This window comes from Cupressus sempervirens, chromosome 10 (assembly GCF_028749045.1).
Source record: "Cupressus sempervirens isolate cs-2001-9-10 chromosome 10, ASM2874904v1, whole genome shotgun sequence".
Classification (NCBI taxonomy): domain Eukaryota; kingdom Viridiplantae; phylum Streptophyta; class Pinopsida; order Cupressales; family Cupressaceae; genus Cupressus; species Cupressus sempervirens.
In genome coordinates this window covers 780770427-780787078 of record NC_143127.1, presented here as the reverse complement: position 1 = coordinate 780787078, position 16652 = coordinate 780770427, and positions in this window count along the sequence as shown.

Genomic DNA, 16652 nt, shown 5'->3' with positions numbered 1-16652 from the left:
TCATATGTCATCAAGTGTCATATGACCCCTAGAGACATGTTATCATGGAATGTGTCAAAAGGGGTCATAGGTTATCTTATGGCCCCTTTTGACCCATATAAATGATTGTAATATGTCCTTAGGGGTCACATATGTTGTAATAAAATGTGTTGAAAGGGTTCATAGGTCATCTTATGACCCCTTTCGACCCATATAAACAATTATAATGTCCCTAGGGGTCTTAGGACCCCTAGCGACATATGTTGTAATAAAATATGTTGAAAAAGGTCATAGGTCATCTTATGACCTCTTTCAACTCATATAAATGATTATAATATGCCCCTATGTGTCTTAGGACCCCTACAGACATATCTCATCACAAAATGTATTGAAAGCAGTCATAGGTCATCCTATGGTTCATTTCAACTCATATAAATGTTGATATTATGCTATTAGGGGTCCTAGGACCCTTAGAGACATTTTATAATAAAATGTGCCGAAAGGTGTCATAGGTCATTTTATGACCCCTTTCGACCCATATAAATAATTATAATATGTCCCTAGAAATCCTTCGGCCTCTAGAGACATATGTTGTAATAAAATGTGTTTAAACTAGTCATTGAATATCTTATGGCTCCTTTTGACCCATATAAATGATTATAATATGTCCCTAGGGTTCCTAAGACCTCTAGAGACATGTCATCATGAAATGTGTCAAAAGAGATCATAGGTCATCCTATATCCCCTTTCTACCCATATAGATGATTATAATGTGTCACAAGGGGTCTTAGGACCCCTAGAGACATGTCATAATAGAATGTGTCAAAATGGGTCATAGGTCATTCTATGGCCCTTTTCAACCTATATAAACTATTGTAATAGTTCCTTAGGCTCCTAGGGGCCGTAAAGACATATGTTGTAATACAATTTGTTAAAATGGGTCATAGTTCATCATATGACTTCCTTTGACCCATATAAATAATTGTAATATGTCTCTAAGAGTCCTAAGATGCCTAGAGACACATGTTGTAATAAAATATGTTGAAAGGGGTCATAAGTCATTCTATGACGACTTTTGACTGATATAAATGATTCTAATACATGTCCTAGGACACTTAGAGGTATATGTTATCATGAAATGTGTTGAAATGGGTCATAGGTCATCCTATGGACACTTTTGACTCATATAAACAATTGTAATATGTCTTTAAGGGCCTCAAGACACCTAGAGACATATGCCATCATTGAATCTGTTGAAAGGGGTCATAGGTCATCCTATGGCCCTTTTCAACCCATATGAATGATTGTAATATGTCCCTAGGGGTATTAGTACCTCTAGTGACATATGTCATCATGAAATATGTTGAAAGGGGTCATAGGTCATCCTATGGCTCTTTTCACACATATAAATAATTTTAATATGTCCCTATGGGTCATAGGACCCCTAGCAACATATGTCATAATTGAATCTGTCGAAATGGATCATAGGTCATCCTATGGCCCCTTTTGACTCATATAAATGATTATAATATGTCCTTAATTATCTTAAGATTTTAAGAGATATATGTTGTAATAAAATGTGTTGAAAGTGATCATAGGTCATCATATCGCCCCTTTCAATCCATATAAATGATTCTAGTATGTCCCTATAGGTCCTACGACTCTTAGAGACATGTCATTATAAAATGTGTCAAAATGGGTCATAGTTCATCATTTGGATCATTTCAACCCATATAAATGATTATTATATGTCCTTGGGGTCCTAGGAACTCTAGAGACATATGTTGTCATGGAATGTGTCGAAAGGGGCCATAGGTTATCCTATGACCCCTGTCGACCCATATAAATGATCGTAATATGTCCCTAATCATCCTAGGGCCCCTAGAGACATATGTTGTAATAAAATGTGTCGAAAATAGTCGTAGGTCATCCTATGATTGATTTTGACTCATATAAACAATTATAATATGTTATAAGGGGTCTTAAGAGACATAGCAACATATGTTATAATAAAATGTGTCAAAAGAAGTTATAGGTCATCCTATGGCCCCTTTCAACCCATATAAATGATTATAATATGTCCGTAGGGGTCCTAGGATGCCTACAAGCATATTTCATCATGGAATGTGTAGAAAGGTGTCATAGGTCATCCTATGCCCCTTTTCTACCTATATAAATGATGATAATATACCTCTATTGGTCCTAGTGCCCCTACAAAAATATGTTGAAATAAAATGTGTCGAAAGGTATCATAAGTCATCAAATGACCCTTTCGACCCATATAAACAATTATAATATGTCCCTATTGGTCCTAGGACCCCTAGAGACATATCTTGTAAAAAAATGTGTCGAAAGGGGTCATAGGTCAACTTATGGCCCCTTTCGACCCATATAAACAATACTAATATGTCCCTATGGGTCTTAGGACCCCTAGAGACATGTCATAATGGAATGTGTTGAAAAGGGTAATAGGTTATCCTTTAGCCCTTTTCTACCCATATAAATAATTATAATATGTCCTTAGGAGTTTTAAGAATTCTAGAGAGATACGTTACAATAGAATGTATCAAAAGGGGTCATAGGTCATAATATGGCCCTTTTCGACTCATATAAATAATTATAATATATTCTTAGGAGTCTTAGGACCCTTAGATATGTATGTTGTAATAAAATGTGTCAAAAGTGGTCATAGGTATTTCTATGGCCCTATTTGATCCATATAAATGATTCTATTATGTCCCTTGGGGTTCTAGGTCCCTTACAGGCATATCTCATCATGAAATGTGTCAAAAGAGGTCGTAGATCATTATATGACCTTTTTTTATCCATATAAACAATTATTATATGTTCTTATGAGTCCTAGAATCTGTAGAGATATATGTTGTAATAAAATATGTCAAAAGGGGTCATAGATATTCTTCTGGCCCTTTTTGACCCATATAAACAATTCTAATATGTCTATATGGGTCTTAGGATGGATAGAAGCATATGTCATCATGAAATGTGTCGAAAGGGGCCATAGGTCATCCTCTCGCTCTGTTCAACAAATATAAATGATTATAATATATCCCTAAGGGTGTTAGGACCCCCTAGAGACATATTTCATCATGAAATATGTCAAAAGAGGTCATAGATTATCCTATGACCCCTTTCAACCTATATAAAAAATTATAATATGTCCCTAGATGTCTTAGAACCTATAGAAACATATATTGTAATAAAATGTGTCAAAAGGGATCATAGGTCATCGTCTAACCCCTTTCGACCCATATAAACAATTATAATATGTCTCTAGGGGTATTAGAACTCTTAGAGACATGTGTTGTAATACAATGTGTCAAAAGTGGTTATAGGTCATCCTATGGCCCCTTTTGACCCATATAAATGATTCTAATATGTCCTTAGGAGTCCTACAACCCCTAGATGCATATGTTGTCATGGAATGTGTCAAAAGCAGTAATAGGTCATTCTAATGCCCTTTTCGACCCATATAAATGATTATAATATATCTCTAAAGGTCTTAGGAACCTTAGAGACATATGTCTTCATGGAATGTGTCAAAAGGGGTCATGAGTCATCCTATGACCCTTTTTAACCCATATAAATAATTAAAATACATCCCTAGGTGTACTAGGGATGCTAGAGTCATATGTTGTAGTAAAATGTGTCGAATGACCTATGACCCTTTTTGTCTCATATAAACAATTATAATATGTCCTAAGGGGTTTTAGGACCTCCAGAGACATTTGGTATAATAAAATGTGTCAAAAAGGGTCATAACCTATGACTCCTTTCAATTCATAGAAACAATTCCAATATATCTGTAGGAGTCTTAGGACCCCAAGAGACATATGTCATAATGGAATTTGTTGAAAAGAATCATAGGTCATGTTATGGCACCTTTCAACTGATATAAATTAATATAATATGTCCTTAGGGGCCTGAGGACCCGGAAAGACATATGTTATCATGAAATGTGTCAAAAGGGGTCATAGGTAATCCCATGGCTCCTTTCGACCCATATAAATAATTGTAATATGTTCCTAGGGGTCTTAAGACCACTAGAGACATATGTCATGATGAAATGTGTCGAAAGAGGTCATAGGTCATCCTTTGATTCATTTTTATCCATATAAATGATTTTAATATGTCTTTAGGGGTCCTAGGGCCCTAAAGACATGTTTTAATAAAGTGTGTCGAAAGGGGGTCATAGGTCATCCTATGACCCCTTTCGACCCATATATACAACTATAATATGTCCTTAGGGGTCTTAGGACCTTTAGAGATATAAGTTTTAATAAAATGTGTCTAAATGGGTCACCGGTCATCCTACGGCCTCTTTCAACTTATAAAAATGATACTAATACGTCCCTAGGGGTCCTAGGACCCGTAAAGACATGTCATAATAGAATCTTTCGAAAGTGGTCATAGGTAATCCAATGGAACCTTTCAACCCATATAAATGATTATAATATGTCCCTAAGGGTCATAATACCAATAGAGACATATGTCATCATGGAATGTGTCAAAAAGGGTCATAGGTCATCCTATGGCCGTTTCGACCCATATAGACGATTGTAATATGTCTTTAGGGATCTTAGGAACCCTAGCGACATATGTCATCATGGAATGTGTCAAAAAATGTCATATGTCATCCTATGCCCCTATTTGACCCATATAAATTATTGCAATTTATCCCTTAGGGTCCTAGGGCCGATAGAGACATATGTTGTAATAAAATGTGTTGAAAGAAGTTAAAAATCATCTTATGACCACTTTTGACTCATTAAAATAATTAAAATATGTCCTTAGGGGTCATTGGACCCCTACAGACATATATCATCATGAAATGTATCGAAATGGATCATAGGTCATCCTATGGCCCCTTTCAACCTATATACATAATGATAATATGTACTTAGGGGTCCTAGGGGACATCTTGTAATAAAATATGTCAAAAAGAGTCATAGGTCATCCTATGACCCCTTTTGACACATATAAAAAATTATAATATGTCCGTAGGGGTTTTAGGAACCTTAGTGATATATGTTGTAATAAAATATGTCGAAAGGGGTCATAGGTCATCCTATGGCCCCTTTTGATCCATATAAACAATTTTAATATTTTCCTAGGGCTCTTAGAACCCCTAGAGACATATTTCATAATGGAATATTTTAAAAGAGGTCATAGGGCATGCTATGGCCCTATTCAACCCATATAAATGATTCAAATATGTTCATAGGGGTCCTAGGACCCCTATGGACATATGGCATCATGGAATGTGTCGAAATGGGTCATAGGTCATGCTATGGCCCCTTTTCACCCATATAAATGATTGGAATATGTCCCTAAGGGTCACATGACCCCTACAGACATATGTCATCATGAAATGTGTCAAAAGGGGTCATAGGTTATCCTATGGCCCCTTTTGACCCATGCAAATGATTGTAATATGTCCATAGTGGTCCTAGGGCCCCTAGAGACATATGTTGTAATAAAATGTGTCAAAAGGGGTAATAAGTAATCTTATGACCATTTTCAACCCATATAAACAATTATAATATGTCCCTAAGGGTCTTAGGACCCCTAGCAACATATGTTGTAATAAAATGAGTCAAAAGGACCTATGGCCCTTTTAACCTCATTTAAATTATTATAATATTTTTGTAGGGGTCCTAGGACACCTATAGACATGTCATCATGAAATGTGTCGAAAGGGGTCATAGGTCATCCTATGGCCCCTTTCAACCCATATAAATGATGATAATATGCTCCTAAGGGTCCTAGGGTCCCTAGAGACATGTTATATTAAAATGTGTCGAAAGTTGTCATTGGTCATCTTATGACCTCTTTTCGACCCATATAAATAATTATAATGTCCCTTAGGGTCCTAGAGACATATGTTTTAATAAAATGTGTTGAAAGGGGTCATAAGTTATCCTACAGCCCCTTTTGACCCACATAAATTATTTTAATATGTCTCTAGGGGTCCTAAGTCCCCTAGAGACATATCATAATGGAATGTGTCAAAAGGGGTCATAGGTCATCGTAAGACTTATATAGACATATGTTGTAATAAAATGTGTCGAAAGGGATCATAGTTCATCATATGACCCCCTTCGACCCATATAAAGAACTTTAATGTCCCTAGGGGTCCTAGGAACCCTAGAGACATATGTTGTAATAAAATATGTCGAAAGGGGTCATAGGTCATTCTATGGCCCCTTTCGACCCATATAAGTGCTTCTAATATGTCCCTAGGGGTCCTAAGACCCCTAGAGGCATCGGTCATAAGGGAATGTGTTGAAATAGGTTATAGGTTATTCTATGGACCCCTTTAACTCATATATATGATTATAATATATACCCAGAAGTCCTAGGACCCCTAGTGACATATATCATTATTAGATTTGTCGAAATAGGTCATAGGTCATCTTATGGGACCTTTCAATCCATATAAATAATTTTGATATATCCCTAGGAGCTCTAGGGCCCCTAGAGTCATACGTTGTAATAAAATGTGTTGAAAGGGGTCATAAGTCATCTTATTACCCCATTCGACTCATATAAACTATTATAATATGTCCCTAGGTGTCCTAGGACCTCTAGAGACATATGTTGAAATAAAATGTATTGAAAGTGGTTATAGATCATCCTATGACCCTTTTCAACCCATATAAATAATTATAATATGTCCCTAGGGGTCTTAGGACCCTTAAAGACATATGTTGTAATGCAACATGTCGAAAGTGATCATTGGTCATCCTATAGCCTATTTCAACACATATAAATGATTCTAATATGTTCGTTAGAGTCCTACGACCCCTACATGCATATGTTGTCATGAAATGTGTCAAAAGGGGTCATAAATCATCTTATTGCCCCTTTTGACCCATATAAATGATTATAATGTATCTCTAGGGATCCTAAGACCCTTAGAGACATATGTCATCATGGAATGTGTTGAAAGGGGTCATAGATCATGTCATGGCCCCTTTCAACTCATATAAATGATTGTAATATATCCCTAGGATTACTAAGGATTCTAGAGTCATATGTTATAATAAAATGTGTTGAAAGGGGTCATAGGTCATCCTATGACCCCTTTCGACTGATATAAACAATTATAATATGTCCCTATAGGTCTTAGAACTTCTAAAGACATATTTTGTATTAAAATGTATCGAAAAGGGTTATGGATCATCCTATGCCCACTTTTGACTCATATAAATGATTCCAATATGTCCCTAGCATTCTTAGGACCTCAAGAGACATATGTCATAATGAAATGTGACGAAAGGAGTCATAGGTCATCCTTTGAAATTATTCAACTAATATAATCGATTATAATATGTCCCTAGGGTTCATAGGACCCAAAGAGACATATGTCGACATGGAGTGTCTTAGAAGGGGTCATGTGTCATCCTATGGCCCCTTTTGACCCATATAAATGATTTTAATATGTTCGTAGGGGTCTTAGGACCCCCAGCAACATGTCATCATGGAATGTGTCAAAATAGGTAATAGGTCATCCTGTGTCTCCTTTCGACCCATATAAATGATTCTAATATGTTTCTAGAGATCGTAGGGCCCCTAGAGACATATGTTATAATAGAATGTGTCGAAAGGTGTTATAGGTCATCTTATGACCACATTCGACCCATATAAATAATTATAATGTCCCTAGGGGTTCTCTAACCTCTAGTGATATATGTTGTAATAAAATGTATCAAAAGAGGTCATAGTTCATCCTATGGCCCATTTTGACTTATATAAAAAATTCTAACATGTCCCTAGTGGTCCTAGGACCCCTAACAACATATGTCATCATGGAATGTGTCAAAAGGGGTCATAGGACCACTAGGAACATATTATAATTATTTATATGGGTTGAAAGGTGTTAAAGGATTATCTATGATTTTCCTTTTTGACACATATTGTAATCATTTATATGAGTTGAAAGGGGCCATAAGATGACCTATGACCCCTTTTCGACAGATTTTATTACAACATATGTCGCTAGGGGTCCTAAAACTCTTGGGGACATATTATAATTGTTTATATGGTTCGAAAGGGGTCATAGGATGACCTATGAACCCTTTTGACATATTTTATTACATCATGTCTCTAGGGGCACTAAGACCCCTAGGGACATATTACAATCATTTAGATGGGTCAAAAGGGGCCATAAGATAACCTATGACCCCTTTCAACACATTTCATGATAACATATGCCTCTAGGGGTAATATGACACCTAAAGACATATTACAATCATTTATATGAGTTGAAAGGGTCTATAGGATGACCTATGACCCCTTTCGACATATTACATGATGATATGTCTCTAAGAGTTTTAGGACCCCTAGGGACATATTACAATCATTTATATGGGTGAAAAGGGGCCATAAGATTACCTATTACCCCTTTCAACAAACTCCATGATGATATATGTCTTTACATGTCATATGACACCTAAGGACATATTACAATCATTTATACAGGTAGAAAGGGGCTATAGGACAACTTATGACCCCTTTCGACACATTCCATGATGACATATGTCTCTAAGGGTCCTAAGACCCTGAGAGACATATTAGAATTGTTTATATGGGTCGAAATGGGCCATAGGATGTCCTATGATTACTTTCAACACATCTTATTGCAACATATGTCTCTAAGGGTCCAAGGATCCATAGGGACATATTATAATTATTTATATGGGTCAGAAAGGGTGATAGGATGACCTATGAAACATTTTGACACATTTTATTACAAAATTTTTGTAGGGGCCATATGACCCCTAACAACATATTATCATCATTTATATTGGTCAAAATGGGCCATAGGACGACCTATGACCCCTTTCGATACATTTCATGATGACATATATCTACAGGGGTCCTAAGACCCATAGGGGCATATTATAATCATTTATATGAGTTGAAATGGGCCATAAGATGACCTATAACCCCTTTTGACAAATTTTATTACAACATATGTCACCAGCGGTCCTAAGAACCGTAGGGATATATTATAATTATTTATATGAGTTAAAGGGGTCATAGGATGAAATATCACCACTTTCAATACATTTGATTACAAAATATGTCTCTAGGGGCCCTAGGACACCTAGGGACATATTACAATCATTTATATGGGTTGAAAGGAGCGATAGGATGACCTATGATCCCTTCCGACACATTTTATGATGACATTTTTCTCTATGGGTCATATGACCTTTAGGGACATATTTCAATCGTTTATATGTGTCAAAAAGGGCCATAGGATGACCTATGATCCCTTTTGACACATTCTATGATGACATATGTCTATAGGGGTCCTTGGACCCATATGAACATATTTGAATGGTTTATATAGGTCTATAGAAGCCCTAGGACCTATAGGGACATTACAATCATTTATATGCTAGAGTCATATGTTATAATAAAATATGTTGAAAGGGGTCATAGGTCATCCTATGACTCCTTTCAACTAATATAAACAATTATAATGTCCCTAGGGGTCCTAGGACCTCTAAAGACATATGTTGTAATAAAATGTATCAAAAGGGGTTATCGATCATCCTATGCCCACTTTGGACCCATATAAATGATTCCAATATGTCGCTAGGGTTCCTAGGACTCCAAGAGACATATGTCATAATGGAATGTGATGAAAGGAGTCATAGGTAATCCTTTGAAACCTTTCTATTGATATAACTAATTATAATATGTCCCTAAGGCTCGTAGAACCCAAAGAGACATGTCACCATGGAATGTCTCAAAAGGGGTCATATGTCATCATATGACCCCTTTTGACCCATATAAATGATTTTAATATTTCCCTAGGGGTCTTAGTACCCCTAGAGACATATGTCATCATAAAATGTGTAGAAATAGGTAATAGGTCATCATATGGCTCCTTTCGACCCATATAAATGATTCTAATATGTCCCTAAGGGTCCTAAAGCCACTAGAGACATTTGTTATAATAGAATATGTTCAAAGGTTTTATAGGTCATCTTATGACATATTTGACCTATATAAATAATTATAATATGTCCCTAGGGGTTCTATGACCTCTATTGATATATGTTGTAATAAAATGTATTGAAAGGGGTCATAGTTCATCCTATGGCCCCTTTTGACTTATATAAACAATTCTAATATGTTTTTAGTGGTCATAGGACCCCTAACGACATATGTCATCATAGAATGTGTTAGAAGGGGTCATAAATCATTCGTTAAGACATTTCAACCCATATAAATGATTATAATACATTCATAGTGGTCTTATGACCCTTACAGACATATGTCATCATGACATGTGTTGAAAGGGGTCATAAGACATCCTAGGACTCTTAGAGACATATAATATAATAAAATGTGTTGAAATGCGTCATAGGTCATCCTATTGCCCATTTCGATCCATATAAATAATTATAATATGTCTTTAGGGGTTCTATGACCCATAGAGACACATGTCACACAATGTGTCAAAAGGGGTCATAGGTCATACTATGGCCCCTTTGTAACCATATAAATGATTGTAATGTCCCTAGGGGTCCTAGGACCCGCAGAGACATATACCATCATGGAATGTGTCGAAAGGGGTCATAGGTCATCTTATGGTTGTTTTCAACCCATATAAATGATGATAATATGTTCCTAGGGGTCTTAGGGCCGCTAGAGATATATATTGTAATAAAATATTTTGAAAGGGGTCATACGTCATCCTATTATCCTTTTTGAAACATATAAAAAATTATAATATATCTTATGGCCCATTTTGACCCATATAAATGATTCTACAAATTTTGTAGAGGTCTTAGGACCCCTAGAGACATTTTTCATCATGAAATGTCTTGAAAGTGGTCATAGGTCATCCTATGGCCCTTTTCGACACATATAAATGATTTTAATATGTTCTTAGGAGTCCTAAGACCATTAGAGACATATGTTGTAATAAAATATGTTGAAATGCATCATAGGTAATCCTATGACTTCGTTGGACCCATATAAACTATTATAATGTCTCTAGGGGTCCTAGAACATTCAGAGATATATGTTGTAATAAAATATAATGAAAGGGGTTATCGGTCAACCTATGACCCCTTTCAACCCATATAAATAATTCTAATATGTCCCTAGGGTTCATAAGATGCCTAGAGACATATGTCATCATGGAATGTGTCGAAATGGGTCACAGGTCATCCTATTGCCCTTTTAAACCCATATAAATGATTAAAATATGTCCCTACGGGTCCTAGGACCTCTAGAGACATATGTTGTAATGGAATGTGTGAAAAGTGGTCATAGGTCATCTTATGGCCTTTTTCGACCCATATAAATAATTTTAATATGTCCCTGAGGGTTCTAGGACCCCTAGCAACATATGTTGTCATGGAATGTGTTTAAAGGGGTCATAGGTTATCCTATGGTTATTTAAAACCATATAAATGATTGTTATGTCTCTAGGGGTCTTGTGACCCATAGAGACATATGTCATCATGGAATGTGTTGAAAGGTGTCATAGGTCATCCTATGGCCCCTATTGACACCTATAAATGATTGTAATATGTCCTTAGGGGTCTTTAGACACCTAGAGACATATGACATAATTGAATATGTTCAAAGAGCTAATAGGTCATCTTATGGCCTCATTTAACCCATATAAATGATTGTAATATGTTCCTAGGGGTCCTACGACCCCTAGAGTCATATGTTGTCATGGAATTTGTCAAAATGGGTCATAAACTATTTTATGGCCCCTTTTGACCCATATAAACGATTGTAATATGTCGCTAGGAGTCCTAGGACACCTAGCGATATATGTCATCATTGAATCTATCGAAAGGGTTCATAGGTATCTTATGGCCCCTTTTGACCCATATAAATGATTGTAATATGTCCCTAGGGGTCCTAGGGCCCATAAAAACATATGTTGTAATAAAATGTGTCGAAAGTGGTTATAGGTCATCCTATGACATATGACCAATTTTGACCCATATAAACAATTATAATATGTCCCTAGGGGTCCTACGACCTCTAGAGACATATGTTGTAATAAAATGTGTCGAAAGGGGTCACCGGTCATCCTATGGCCCCTTTCAACCCATATAAATGATTCTAATATGTCTCTAAGGGTCCTAAGAACTCTAGCAACATATGTCATCATAGAATGTGTTAGAAAGGTTCATAGATCATCCTTTGACACCTTTCAACCCATATAAATGAATATAATATGTCCTTTTGGGTCATAGGACCCCTACATACATGTCGTCATAGAATATGTTGAAAGGGATCATAGGTCATCCTAGGACCTCTAGAGACATAATGTGATAAAATGTGTCAAAAAGGGTCATAGGTCATCCTATGGCTGCTTTCGACCCATATAAACAATTATAATATTTCTTTAGAGGTCCTAGGACCCATAGAGACATATGTCATCATGGAATGTGTCAAAAGGGGTCATAGGTCATGCTATGGCCCCTTTCGACATATAAAAATTATTGTAATATGTCCCTAAAGGTCCTAGGACCTATAGAGACATATCATCATGGAATGTGTTGAAAGGGGTCATAGGTCATCCTTTGGCCGCTTTAAAACCATATAAACAATTATTATATGTTCCTAGGGTTCCTAGGGCCTCTAGAGACATGTTGTAATAAAATATATCGAAAGGGGTCATGGGTCATCTTATGACTCCTTTCGACACATAAAAATTTATAATATGTCTATATGGGTTGTAGGACCCCTAGCAAAAAATGTTGTAATAAAATATGTCGAAAGGGGGCATAGGTCATCCTATAGCCACTTTTGACCCATATAAATGATTCTAATATGTCTGTAGAGGTCTTAGGACCCCTAAAGACTTATGCCATTTATGGAATGTGTCGAAAGGTGTCATAGGTCATCCTATAGCCCCTTTTGACTAAAATAAATAATTGTAATAAGTCTCTAAGAGTCCTGGGGCTCCCAGAAATATATGTTGTGATAAAATGTGTTGAAATGTGTCATAGGTCATCCTATAACCCGTTTCGACCCATATAAACAATTATAATATGTCTTTAGAGGTCCTAAGACTTCCAGAGATATATGTTATAATGAAATGTGAGAAAATGGGTCATAGGTCATCCTATGGCCCCTTTCGACCAATATAAACAATTTTAATCTATCCCTAGGGGTCCTAGGACCACTAGAGACATATGTTGTCATAGTATGTGTTGAAATGGGTCACAAATCATCCTATGGCCCCTTTCAACTCATATAAACAATTATAATATGTCCCTAGGGGCTCCTAGGAACATATGTCATCACGAAATGTGTTAAAAAGGGTCATACATCATCTTATGGCCCCTTTCGACCCATATAAATAATTGAAATATGTCCCTAGGTATTTAAGGACCCCTAGCGACATACGTTGTCATGGAATGTGTCCAAAGGGTTCATAAGTCATCCTATGTCCCCTTTCAACCCATATAAATGATACTTATATGTCTCTAGGGGTCTTAGGACCCCTAGAGACATATGTCATGATAAAATGTGTCGAAAGGGGTTATAAGCCATCCTATGGCCCCTTTGAACCCATATAAATGATTGTAATATGTCCATAGGGGTGTTAGGACCCCTAGAGATAAATGTAGTCATGGAATGTGGTTAAAGGGGTTATAAGTAATCCAATGACCCCTTTTCATGCATATATAAGTTGATAATATGTCCTTAGAGGTCCTACGGCCCCTGGAGACATGTTTTAATAAAATACGTCAAAAGAGGTCATAGGTTATTGTGTGACCCCTTTCAACATATATAAACAATTATAATGTCCCTAGGGGTCTTAGGACCCCTAGAGACATATGTTGTAATAAAATGTGTCAAAATGGGTCATAGGTCATCCTATGGTCACTTTCGACCCATAAAAGTGATTCTAATATGTCCCTAGGGGTCCTAGGACAGCTAAAGGTATATGTCATCATGGAATGTGCCGAAAGGGGTCATATGTCAACCTATGGCCCCTTTCGACCCATATAAATGATTCTAATATATCCCTAAGGGTCCTAGAACCCTTAGAGACATATGTCATCATGAAATTTGTCAAAAGGGGTCATAGGTCATCCTATGACACCTTTTGAAACATATATAAATGATTGTAATATATCCCTATGGTTCCTAGGGACCCTAGAGTCATATGTTGTAGTACAATGTGTTGAAAGGGGTCACAGGTAATCTTATGACCCCTTTCAACCCATATAAATTATTATAATATGTTCCTAGGTGTCCTATGACCTATAGAGACATATATGTTGTAATAAAATGTGTTGAAATGGGTCATAGGTCATCTTATGGCCCCATTCGACTCATACAAATGATTTGATTATGTTTCGAGGGGTTCTAGGACCCTAAGAGACATATGTGATCAAGGAATGTGTCGAAGAGAGTCATAGGTCATCCTTTGACACCTTTCAACTATTATAAACAATTATAATATGTCCGTAGGGGTCCTAGGACTCCTAGAGACATATGTCATCATGGAATGTGTAAACCCATATAAACAATTGTAATATGTCCCATATGACACCTAGAGACATATGTCATCATGAAATTTGTCAAAAGGGGTCATAGGTCATCCTATGGCCCCTTTCGGCTGATATAAATGATTATAATATGTCCCTAGGAGTCCTAGAGCCATTAGAGACATTTATTGTAAGAAAATGTGTCAAAAGGACCTATGACCTCTTTCGACCTATATAAACAATTATAATATGTTCTTTGGTGTCCTAGGACCCTTAGAAGCATATGTTGTAATAAAATGTGTCGAAAGGGGTCATAGTTCATCCTATGGCCCCTTTTGACCCATATAAATGATTATAATGTGTCGCTATGGTTCCCAGGACCCCTAGAGACATATGTTGTTATGAAATGTGTTGAAAGGGGTCATAGGTCATCTTATGGCCCCTTTTGACCCATATAAACGATTGTAATATTTTCCTAGGGGTCTTAGCACCCCTACAGAGATATGTCATTATGAAATGTGTTGAAAGGTGTTATCGGTCATTCTATGACACCTTTCAACCCATATAAATGATGGTAATATGCCCCTAGGGGTCGTAGGGCACTTAGAGACATGTAATAAAATGTGTCAAAAGGTGTCATAGGTCATCTTATGATTGCTTTTGACCCATATAAACAATTATAATATGTCCTTAGGGGTCTGAAGACCCATAGAGACATATGTTGTAATAAAATGTGTTGAAAGGGGTCATAGGTCATCCTATGGCCCCTTTCGACCCATATAAACAATTTTAATATGTCCCTAGGGGTCCTAGGACCCCTAGAGACATGTTTTGATGGAATGTGTCAAAATGGGTTATAGGTCATCCTATGGCCCCTTTCGACCCATATAAACAATTCTAATATGTTTGTAGGGGTCCTAAGATCCCTAGAGACATATGTCATCATGGAATGTTTCGAAAGGGGGCATAGGTCATCTTATGCCCTCTTTCAACCCATATAAACTATTCTAATATGTCGCTAGGGGTCCTAGAACTGTTAGAGACATATTTCATCGTGGAATGTGTTGAAAGGGGTCATAGGTCATCATATGGCCCCTTTCAAGCCATATAAATGATTGTAATATGTCCCTAGATTTCTTAGGATCCCTAGGGACGTATGTCATTATGAAATGTATCAAAAGGGGTCATAGGTCATCCTATGGCCTCTTTCAACCCATATAAATGATTCTAATAATAATAACAACAATAATATATATTGTTTTAGTAACAAATAAAAATATAATAATAGAATATAATATTTTCATATATATATATATATATATATATAGTAATAATAATAACATATATTATTATATTTAACAATAATATAATATAATAATACATTATAAGGTAATACATACCTCATAACTCATATATTTTTGTAATTCATAACTCTCTACTCACTAATAATGAATTGTAATTCATTTTTGCCTCCAATATTTGGGTTACAATATTAGATATCCGATTTGAAATTGGGTATCTGATCTGAAATTAGATACCCGATATTTACTGGCATTATTTTCCCCAAATATTCCCTATCACTGCAGACCTGACAACATCACTTTTTGTGTGCCTTTTTCACGATTTTTATGAAAAGTCACATTTTGGGGCACAAACAATCAAAAAAAGTTTGATAATATATTTCTAGGTGTCCGATATTGTCATCTGAATGGGGAGCAATAGTCGTCGGAAGGCTAAATGCAAAAGGAAGGTATCCAATGAAGACATTGTCGCATATAGGGAACGAGACAAAATAGAACACCAAAGGAAAAGGCAAGGTATGTTAAATGTGAGTCAAGTTGAAGATGAATTAGTCAAAGGTGAAATCATAGAGTCAGATAATGAATATGTGCAGTTGAGAAATGAAAATGTACCAATTGAAAATGATAATGCCTAAGTTGAAAATTTAGAGAATGAAATTTTGGAGGATGAAATGCTACCAAGTCATAATGTAAATTGCATGATTGACCATGCTGAACATGACAATGCACATGAACCTAATGAATAGGAACCTCACGTATGTCCTAATTATAATTGACATGAAGGTTCTGGAACACCAAAATGGATAATTGAAATTGATGAAATGATTATTACCAATTTGGAAGGAAAAAAATCAGAAAG